Genomic DNA, 11,318 nt, shown 5'->3' with positions numbered 1-11,318 from the left:
GATATGTGGTTTCAACAAGATTTTGCCATATGCCACACAGCATGCTTAACAATGGACTTATTGAGAGGCGAGGTGAATATTTTGTTTCACGTTCGAAACCGGTCAATTTGCCGCCTAGATCTTGAGATTTAACGCCTTTAGACTATTTGTTTGACGCATGGGAAGACAACATTGAAGCATTTATTCGTGATATACTGGCCGAAATGTTCGAAAGAGTACGCCAAGATTGGTCTAAGCGGATGGCCCATTTGAGGCGCAGTAACGGTCAACATTTGCATGAAATAGTCTTCAAATATTAAATTATATGGACCATATTATCGATTCAAATAAAGGTTTCATGGATTTTTCTGAATTTTATGTGTTTAATTCTTTTTTTTGAAAAACTCTCCTATAGCTCTTCAAATGTCATCGTTTTTTTGCTGTTGGCAACACTGCTATCAAAACACCTTTCAGTTTGAACAACTCACACTACCATGCATTCATGACTATATCAACATTTGTTTTTTTTTTATATAAAAAGCATATAAATGTATTAATAAACTATGCTAAATTTCCATTTCATGCACAACAAGAACGCACCTTGTAATGCTTACCAACCCAATTTCTATTAGTTTATTTTTTTTTTTGCCCAAAAATAGTGTTATGTTAGTTTAAATATATATTTGACCATGTTTTGCATGTTGTGCAACATAAAAAATATCAGTGATTTAGCCTTAAATACAAATACCCATACATTTGCCCTCCCGAAGGTCCTTTTCCCTTTGTGCTGTTTTGGTTTTTATCAAGGCGGTTTTCTTGTTTTTTTATCTATTTCTCATGTTATCAAACGAATCCTTCAAACGAAGTGTGCAACAAAAACAAAGGTCTTTGGGGGGAAGTAGCAGCTGCCACTGCAGCAGCATAATTCTGCAGCAGAGATAACAAAAGCAAAGAGTTTATGTTTATCACCATGAAAAAAGGGACAGCTGGTCTTCAAAGCTCTTCTGCAAAGCACTTGTATTTGATTATGGGTTGCAAAAAGCAAAGCAAATGTTTTTCTTTTTCAATTTAAGAGCATGAGGGAGCAGAGTGAAAGAGAGAGAGTGTTTTTTTGAAAAAATTGGGAGAGTTCAGAGAAAGAGCATAATGAGATTATTTATTTGGTTTTTCTTTTGTTATGTTTGTTCTAGTAAAGCTTTTTGGCTAGTTGATGTTTGATGAACGAACACCTGCTAATCTTGTGATAAACTGAGCATGTGCCATAATAGTAAATTAATAAATATGCAGAGTTGTATTAAAACACTACTGAAACGTGCTGAAATAGCAGCAGATATTTAAGGAAGAGTTGTATTATTGTGTAGTTTTCACAGTTTAAAGGACTAATCTATGGTTTTAGTATGTTGTTGTTATATTTATACACATTACCATAGGATGGGGGTTTACTCATTTTGCCATTCAGTTTGCAACATATCGAAATACCCAAATTCCAATCTATAAAGTATATAAATTTTTTGATTCTCCGTTCGTCCATGCGTCTGTTGAACTCACGCTAAAGGATTTACAAATGGAGGTAATTAGCTGAAACTTTGTACAGATTCTTTTTTTGTCCATAGGCTGGTTAATTTCGAAGATGGGCGATATCTTGATATAGTCCCCACATAGACCGATCTGCCGACAATGGCACAATTGGTTGCGTTTGGCTCTTTGACATCCGTACCGAATAAGGTCAAGATCAGGCTATGTTTGGATATATGAACCGTTTTCCCGATTTAGGTCTTTGGGACATAAAAGGCGTATTTGTTATTTGGCACAGAGAAATAAGTTTGAATTTTCGACATGCATTCCTTATATGGTGCAGGTGGGTCTATATTTGGACTAAGCAGCCATATATACCAAAGTCCTGCACAAGACCATTAATTTCTGGTTTCGAGACACCCTAACAAGACAATTGAGACAACTTGTAAGTTTTACTCTGTATTCAGTTTCTCGCTCTTCTGTAGACTTGAAATCCAACAACAGTATTCACGGGTTCATATGGACTTGTGCAAGCCTTTGATATATATATATATATATATATATATCAATATCCCGATTAAAGGCCCATAAAAGGCATATTAATTACCCGATTTCGCTGAAATTTATCACAGCCAGCTGTGTTAGGCGCTTCGGTATCCCCGTCATTCCGCTTATAACACCTCGAAATATTGATCTGCGATCCCATAAAGAATATATATTCGGATCGTTTTTTTACCTATAAAGAGATATCGGGCAAAGAACTTGACAAATGCCATCCATAGTGGAGGGTATATAAGACTCGACACGGCAGAATTGGCACGCTTTTACTTGCTTCATATTTTACTTAATATCTTACTACAAGAATAAACCAAGATATGGACATTAGGAGTTCTGAAGTTAATTTATGGCCCCAAAACAAATACCGCATTTATAGGTCCATAATTAAATCTAGCCTGCATTTAGCCCCGGTTATGGCTTTTTGGCCCCCGAGAATATCTATCCAGACTTTTGCTACTTTTCCAGCTTTGTAGCATCTATATTCCAGCTACCATTCTTTGCAACCCTGCGTATAGGCATGTGCCTGCTTGCCTGCCGTTAAAAGCTTTTCTTTTTGTCTCCATCGTTTTGTGTTGTCTTCGCCCTGTGGAGCTTTTCTAATGTCTATTTGCAGCAGTGCTGAGCAAAGAGCCACGGACCAGAACTCAGTGTCCGTGTGGCATATACTCGAACGATTTGTGGTGGAAAAAATTGCGGAAAACGAAAGGCAAGCTAACGAGCCCAACAGACAAATACATCTTTTTTTGCACAAAAAAGGAAAAAGAACAGAAAACTTTAATAGAAAGAATTTTCTGAAAAGTGATTGATTTTATGAAAAAAGGAAATGTCACAACAACATGGAGAAATACATGCTAAGATAAAATAAAATAAAGTTTCCAACTAAAAAAAAATTGATAGCAAAAAATTAGAAAACAGAAAAAATTGATTAAAAGTAGAAAAAAAGCAAAAAAGAAGCAAAGGAATTAAGAGCAGCAGCGAGCAAGCAAATCCATGAAAAAAAGCTAAATCCAAAAAAAAGAAAGGAAAAAAAACCAAAGCAATGAAATTTCAACGAAAAGGGAAAATTTGATAAAAGCAAAAAAAAAAAGAGTGGCCGAACACCACTTGCCATACTCCCAACACCATCAAAAATAACAACAACAACAACACATCAACCACCTAATGCCACCAAAGCAACACCCCCCAACCCGCTTAACAGAAACGGTGCCATAGAAAACGAAAAGTAGTAGTCGTCGTCGTCGTCGTTATAGCAGTCGTCGGCAATAACAGCAACAACAACAGCAACTACAATAAAAAGAAAAATAAAAGAAAAACTTGCTGCTGCTGCTCAAGTGTTTGTGGAAGAATTAAAACAAAAACAACAACTACAACAATAACAATAATATAATCATCATAATCAACAACATAGTCATAATTATCCACAAAGTCAACGCCGCCATATTCGACGTCTTCACAGTCAACGTCAACAACATCGTTGTCAACAATAACGGGAACGAGAAGGAATATGTAGGTACATACATACATACATACATACACACACAGCCAAATATGCGAGTACATAAATAAGTATAGTAACTACAAACAATTGCCAATGTAGTACATACGCGAGTACATTCGTAACCCAAGGAATCCTCCTCCATAAAAAAGAAATTAATTGAGCAAAATGTTCTTCCGAAATTTGCTCTCTCCCCCCTACCTCCTTCCCCCCTAGCACAATCCCATATTCATCTCCTACTCAATCACCCTCTCTCCTCCCACACCATCTGCTCGAAGTCGCAGGCAACAATGAAAAACAAGGCCCCTATATGAGGATGATGATGGCTGTGATGATGCCAAAGTAGGAGAGCATTTAAAAATTAAAATCACTTTTTCTGTTGTTGCTGTTTTTGCTTTCGCTAATAGCCCATCGTTGCTGGCAAATTGTAGTCAATAAAAAATCATAAAAAATCAACGCAATGAGTATTTGTTGGTTTTGTTGGTTTGTTTGTTTGTTTTACTACCAACAACAGCACCTATCACTACTACCTACTACTGCCGCCAACACTGATTACTATATTGCTGCATGGGATCGTTTTGGTCCCATATTGTAAACAGTGTTGCCAACGTTTATTACCAATATTTGAAAAAAAAATACAATCACATTATAGAACAATAAAACTAGGTAGACTGTCAAAAATGAGATAAATTGGCATTTCGAAATTTTACATTTTACAGGGAACTTTTTCCCTTTTTTGCTTTTTTGTAGTTATTCGTCTTAAGAATCCTGGTAATTCCTTCTTTTTTAGGTTCAAAGTGTCTCAGGGAATTTTCTTGATAACGCTGCGAGAACTATTTTATATGCCATGGATGGAACGACTATTCCCCCTTTTTGTAAATTTTTTGTTGATATTCGACTTAATATTCCTGGTAATCTCTGCATTTTAGGTGTGAAGTGTCTCAGGAAATATTTTTGGTAGGTTAGGATAGGTTTAAGTGGCAGTCTAAAAATGGTCTCGCCATATCGGCAAATCGGTCTATGTGGCAGCTTTACCGAAAAATAGTTCGATTTGGACCACATTCGGCTTGGACATTGGTAGGCACAGTACACCGTTCCAAATTTCAGCGAAATCGGATAATATATGCGGCAATTATGGGCTTAAGACTAAAAATTGGTAGATCGCTCTGTATGGCAGCTATATCGAGTTGTACCATATTCGATTCGGACATAGGAAGGCATAGTACAACCCACCGTTCCAAATTTCAGCGAAATCGGGTAATATATGCGGCAATAATTGGCTTAAGACTAAAAATCGGTAGATCGCTCTATATGGCAGCTATATCGAGTTGTACCATATTCGGTTCGGACATCGGATAGTTTGGCATATTACAACTCACCGTTCCGAATTTCAGCGACATCGGGTAATAAATTGTGGCTTTTATATATTTTTGGCCGCTCTTTCCATTCAAGTCCAACCGCAGTGTAGTGGCAGCAAAGCAGTAGACCTCTTCCAGTCTAGATTAGGCCACATAGTTTTGGAATGCTCACATGCTTATTCGTTATCCTTCAGGCTTGGTCCTGAAGACTTAGATAACATGTCGCTAGAGGCATACCCACAGATTCCAGTATCCCTGGGATGGGTACGGTAGTTCCTAGTCGCACCAGCTCGTCCGCTTTACAACTCCCTGGGATATATCCGTGACCCGGCCGCCAGAACAGGTGAATTTTGAACTGTTTAGCCATCTCGTTGAGGGATTTGTGACAATCGAGGGCGGGTTTTGTGTTCAGAAATACCTTCTCCAAGGATTTAATAGCTGCCTGTCTGTCTGAGAAGATATTTATGCCATCCTCGTTATGACTTTATATCTTAGCCATTCCACCACTTCCTTAATTGCAAGGATCTCCACTTCATACACACTGCAGAGGTCGGTACCCTTTCCAATATAACCAGTACTAGATCGTTAGATTACACTCCAAAGCCCACCTGGTCGTTTAGTTTGGAACCATCCGTATAGAAGTCTATGTAACTTATATTACCCGGGATATCGTAGTTCCAATCGGTTTTATCAGGAATAATGGAGCAGTACTTTTTATCAAAATCGGCTCAGGTAGGGTGTAAGCCACACTGTCTCGAACATCGGACATTGTATCAAGGATAACGCAGTGTCCGTAGCTGCCACATGACCAAAGGGAAGTTCCCTTAGCCTCACGGCGGTGGTCTCAGCAATCTGTCAAACCACAATGTCCAGAGGCATTAGAAGTAGCACTAAATGCAGCACATCAGATGGTGTCGTCCTCAGTGCGGCTGTGATGCACAAACAATCCATCCTTTGGATTCGGTGGACTTTTGAAGCGCCGTCCATCAGCCCACAACACCATATAGCTTTATAGGCCTGACCATTGCAGTATATACCCAATGTATGACGCGCGGTTTAAACCGCCCAGACCTATTTCGGTAGCCCACTTCGCTGTATTGAGCAGTAGGAGGGCTTTTGAAACGCCGTCCACCAGACCACAACACCATATAGCATTATAGGCCTGACCACTGCAGTATATACCCAATGCATGATGCGCGATTTAGACCGCCTAGAGCAATTTCGGAAGCCCACTTCGCTGTTGCACGAAGAGCTTCCTGAAGCATATCTCTTAGAGTGCTGAAAAACTTTCCCCTAACCGCCATCTATATTTCAAAGTAGAGGAGACAGTACACCTGTTTGAGGTGTTCCTCTGCTGACCCATCCTTTTAGATCCACAGATCCCAAGCCTGCCGTAATGCATCTTTTAGAAAGTAAGTTTTTAAAAAAACCTTCTTATGGTAGAGTTGATGCCTAGAAACTCCAACTCCTTCATGATTGATGTTGGTTTTACTTTATTGAAAGCACATCCAATGTCAAGAAATGCTACCATTGTATATTCCTTGGCAGCGAGAGAACCCCCTATGTTGCCAAATGGGTCGTGATGCATGTTTCAGTGGACTTGCCTTTACTGCCGAAACAGACTATCTCCAGGGATCTTTGCCCTAAGATATGTTTCTATCAAACTCTCAAGAGTCTTTAGCATTAAGAATGACATACTAATAGGAAGAAAATCTTTCACCATCGTGTGGTAGGGTTTTCCTGCTTTCGAAATGAAAATGACCTTCGTGTCCCTCCATGCCACAGGTATATATGACATGCTGATTCAAGCAGAGTATATCTCCCTAAGTAAGCCAGGGAACCAGTCTATCAGACACAGCTTGTAATTCAACCGGTAATACATCATCACGGTCTGGCGATTTAAAGAAATCGAAACTTCTTATCGCCCAAAGAATTTTCGGCTCAAACACAATTTCCCTAATAGCCTCCGACGAATGCATACCAGTGACAACCTCTTCTGACGTTAGTTGTCCATTGGAGAAATTCCCGGGTAATGGGTAATATATTCGATATGCAGCTCTCCCCTGTCGTTGGCATCCGAGGTTCCCCATATCTGGTGATTTGCATTAGCATCACTTCCTATAATGAGTCTCTTTTTCCCTACTGAAGCGGCTTCAACCAGCAACTTAAGGTTTGAAGGCGGCATCTCTGAATCGTTTGCCATATATAGGGAAGCCAGTCAATAATGAGACTTTTTATTTCAAGGCTGGCTACCACAGAATCTTCAGTGCTTAGTGACGGAAGAAGAAAAACATTTAGACTACTCTTGGCAAGATTACAGACTCTTTGCCTCCCATTCCCCGTACCCTTGAATTGTTTGAATCCCGGAATTCTAAATCCACGAACCATTCCTCCATACATACATGGTTCCTGGATAAGAACCGCATCAAATCTCCCTGCCATTATGAGGACCTTTAATAGTGCGAGGATTATTTTTTATGCCATGTATCGCAAGCAAGTTCCTTTTCATAGGTAGAAACAAAACGAATAAAAACGTTATTAGTTCGGCCGGGCCGAATCTTGAGAACGATCCAAAAATTTACATACATGAAATAGGTGAAGGGCACATTTGTATATGTCAAATCAAGGAAATCATGCGGACCGAATCTTGGGAGCAAACCAGAATGGGTTATGAAAAAATTGTACACAAATGAATTCGGTTTAAGGTCACACGTGTACTGAACGTACCTAATTTCTGCGAAATCAAGCTAAAATTGTGGTTTTTAGGCAGAGGCGTAGCCAAGGGGGCTGTTAAGAAGTCCAATTGGTGCAAATGGGAGTTATATCGGTTTAAGGTCCGATTAGATCCATACTTGGTTTGAATGTTGGAAGTCATGGCAGAAATTATCATGCCAAACTTCAGCCTAATCCGATAATTTTTGTGCCCTTTAGAGCATAAGCGATCAGGAGATCGTTGATATGGGAGCTACATATATAGGCCGTACTTGACAAGTATATTGGAGGTCGAAGGAGAAGTAATTTCAGCCAAACCGGTTAAGAATTGCACTCTTTAGAGGCTCAAGACATCATATTGATAATTTGGTTTACATTTAGGCTGTTACCAAATTTGGACCCATATGGCCTATTTGAAACCCCCAAAGACCTACAACAAGTATCTTTGCAAAATGTCAAGTGCCCAGCTTCTTGCCTAAGATTGCTAACGTGACTTCTACAGACGGACTAGACTAGGTTAGATCCACACATAATGTCAAGACGATCAAAAGCATGCAAATTTTTGCAGGTTTGCCAAAGAACATTCCATTAAGGAACAGGGGCAAACTTCTTGCCTATCAATGAGTGCTGTCCGATACAAGTTTATGCTCAATGATAAGGGGCCTTCTTTTTATAGCCTAGTCCGAAAGACGTGCCGCAGTGCGACACATCTTTGAGGAGAAGTTTTTACCAATGGTAGTCTTCGGATAACCTAAATCGAAATCTTGGGTGGAGATATTTCACCTTTAGGAGATATGTGAACAGGATGGTGGAAGTGTAAATTTTTGAAAATACATTCAAAAGAAAACAAGTAAAAAGGCGTTAAGTTCGGCCGGGCCGAACTTTGGATACCCACCACCTCGGGTATATATGTAAACCACCTTTCATCAAAATTCGGTGAAAATTTCATACCTTATGTCCCATATCAGTTATATCAAAATAGGTTCTGATTTGGACCAAATACTAATAAGTCTACTAGCTAAATCTAAAAATAAACCGATCTGAATTATATACGACACGGAAGTCGAAAAGCCTAATGTAAGACACTGTGTCAAACTTCAGTGAAATCGTATTATAAATGCGCGTTTTATGGGGCCAAGACTTTAAATAGAGATATTGCTCTACATTGCAGCTATATCCAAATCTGGACGGATTTGAGACAAGTTGCATAAAAATGTCGAAGAGCCTAATACAAAGCACTGTCCCAAATTTCGGTGAAATCGGACAATAAATGCACCTTTTATTGGGCCAAGACTTTAAATCGAGATATCAGTCTATATGGCAGCTACATCCAAATCTGGACCGATCTGTGCGATATTGCAGAAGTATGTCAAGGCCCTTAACCTAACTTACTGTCCCAAATTTCGGTGAAATCGGACAATAAATGCCTCTTTTATGGACCCAAAACCTTAAATCGAGAGATCGGTCTATATGGCAGCTATATTAAAATCTGGACCGATCTGGGCAAAATTGAAGAAGGACGTCGAAGAGCCTAACCAAACTCAATGTCTCAAATTTCAAAACCTAGATATCGGTCTATATGGCAGCTATATCCAAATCTGGACCGATCTTTGCGATATTGCAGAAGTATGTCAAGGGGCATAACTTAACTCACTGTCCCAAATTTCGGCGACATCAGACAATAAATGAGCATTTTATGGGCCTAAAACCATAAATCAAGAAATCGGTCTATATGGCAGCTATATCCAAATCTGAACCGATCTGGACCAAATTGAAGAAAGATGTCGAAGGGGCTAACACAACTCATTGTCCCAAATTTTAGCAAAATCGGATAATAAATGTGGGTTTTATGGGCCTAACACCATAAATCGGAGGATCGATCTATATGGCAGCTATATCCAAATCTGGACCGATCTGAGCCAAATTCACGGAGGATGTTGATGGGCCTAACACTATTCACTGTCCCGAATTTCATCAAAATCGGATAATAAATGTGGCTTTAATGGGCCTAAGACTCTTAATTGGAGGATCGGTTTATATGGCAGCTATATCCAAATCTGAACCGATCTAAGCCATATTGATGGAGAATGTCGAAGGGCCTAAGACAACTCACTTTCCCAAATTTCATTAAAATCGGATAATAAATATGGATTTTATGGGCCTAAGACCCTAAATCGGAGGATCGGTTTATATGACAGCTATATCTAAATCTGAACCGATCTGAGCCATATTAACGGAGGATATCGAAGGGCGTAAGACAACGCACTGCCCCAAATTTCAGCAAAATCGGATAATAAATGTGGCTTTTATGGGCCCAAGACCCTACATCGGAGGATCGGTCTATATGGCAGCTATATCCAAATCTGGACCGATCTGAGCCAAATTGACGGAGGATGTTTGGGGGCCTAACACAACTCACAGTCTCAAATTTCAGCAAAATCGGATAATAAATGTGGCTTTTATTGGCCTAAGACCCTTAATCGGCGGATCGGTCTATATGGGGGCTATATCAAGATATAGTCCGAACTTAACCTGCTTATGGACAAAATAAGAATCTGTGCAAAATTTCAGCTTAATATCTCTATTTTTAAAGACTGTAGCGTGATTTCAACAGACAGACGGACGGACATGTCTAGATCGTCTTAGATTTTTACTCTGATCAAGAATATATATACTTTATAGGGTCGGAAATGGATATTTCGATGTGTTGCAAACGGAATGACAAAATGAATATACCCCCATCCTTCGGTGGTGGGTATAAAAAGGATTTTTTTTGGATAAACTTAAATTTTGAGTAATCTGAAAATTGAAAAAATTCTAAAATCTTTAAAAAATTGATTGTTAAATTTATGTTCGATAGAAACTTAAGTCCAAATTTGAATTTCCATGAAATCCCAGTAATATTTTAATTTCCAAAAGAAAAACTCGCAGTAACGGCAGTACTGAACTTAACGTAGCGATAATATGTAGTACTCATACGTACAGAGGTACATTTGTACCATCATGCAAGGATTTTATACCTATACCATATAAATTGTATGACTACAACTAGAACGGTTTCTATAAAAAAAAAACATTTTTAAACGCAATAAAAAATCATTTTGCTTATAATTCACAAATACAAACAACAACAACAGCAGCAAATAACAACAACGAAAACCGACACGAAATCAAACAACCAAGAAAAAAATCAATCTGAACAAACAAAATGCTTGTCGCAGTGCAAGCGAAAAAAAATTTCAAAATAACCAAAAAATAAAAATGAAAACACAAAAAACAAAAAACGAAAAGCTTTATAGGCTAGCTTATGGGGGAAAATCCATGAGAAAACTCACTCATCATTATAACAACAACAACACCAGGCTATTGGACATAGGAAATCAAATGACAAACAAACAGATGGACGGACGGACGGACATACCAGTCATTCAGTCACTGGTCAAATGTAGTAAACAGCTCTTCTGGTATACAAATATCAGAGCAATGGTAGTAGTCGTAGTAGCAGTCGTAGTAGCAGTTGTAGTAGCAGTATACCATAATGAATAAACAGCTGAGCTGTTATTCTTCGCCCCTTGCCTCCTTGGTAATTTATGCATGGCACTCCCTTGTACACCCTCTGTGGTATCTCAAGGCAGAAATCAAGAAAACAAGAACTATGATTTCTTGGCATTTGTCATTTGCTGCCAATTCCTTTGGCCTCT

At 38.9% G+C, this 11,318-nt stretch overlaps 1 protein-coding gene across 4 annotated transcripts in view; it reads left to right on the top strand.

Annotated features, from left to right (window-relative positions):
* Positions 1 to 2,654: 2,654 nt before the first annotated feature.
* LOC106081414 (potassium voltage-gated channel protein Shal) overlaps positions 2,655 to 11,318 on the top strand; it is a 63,459-nt gene continuing 54,795 nt past the window's right edge. For 3 of the 4 annotated variants that reach the window (XR_009398043.1, XM_013243339.2, XM_013243336.2), the window contains exon 1: positions 2,655 to 3,558. The gene's annotated coding sequence lies outside the window, so the exon portion shown is untranslated. Of the gene's footprint in view, positions 3,563 to 11,318 lie in introns of all 4 variants that reach the window. The other variant, XM_013243338.2, reaches the window with a different exon arrangement.

Source organism: Stomoxys calcitrans, chromosome 4 (genome assembly GCF_963082655.1).
Source record: "Stomoxys calcitrans chromosome 4, idStoCalc2.1, whole genome shotgun sequence".
In the NCBI taxonomy this organism is placed as follows: Eukaryota; Metazoa; Arthropoda; class Insecta; order Diptera; family Muscidae; genus Stomoxys; species Stomoxys calcitrans.
Note: the sequence above shows the minus strand (reverse complement) of the source record. Positions and strands in the feature narration are given on the sequence as shown.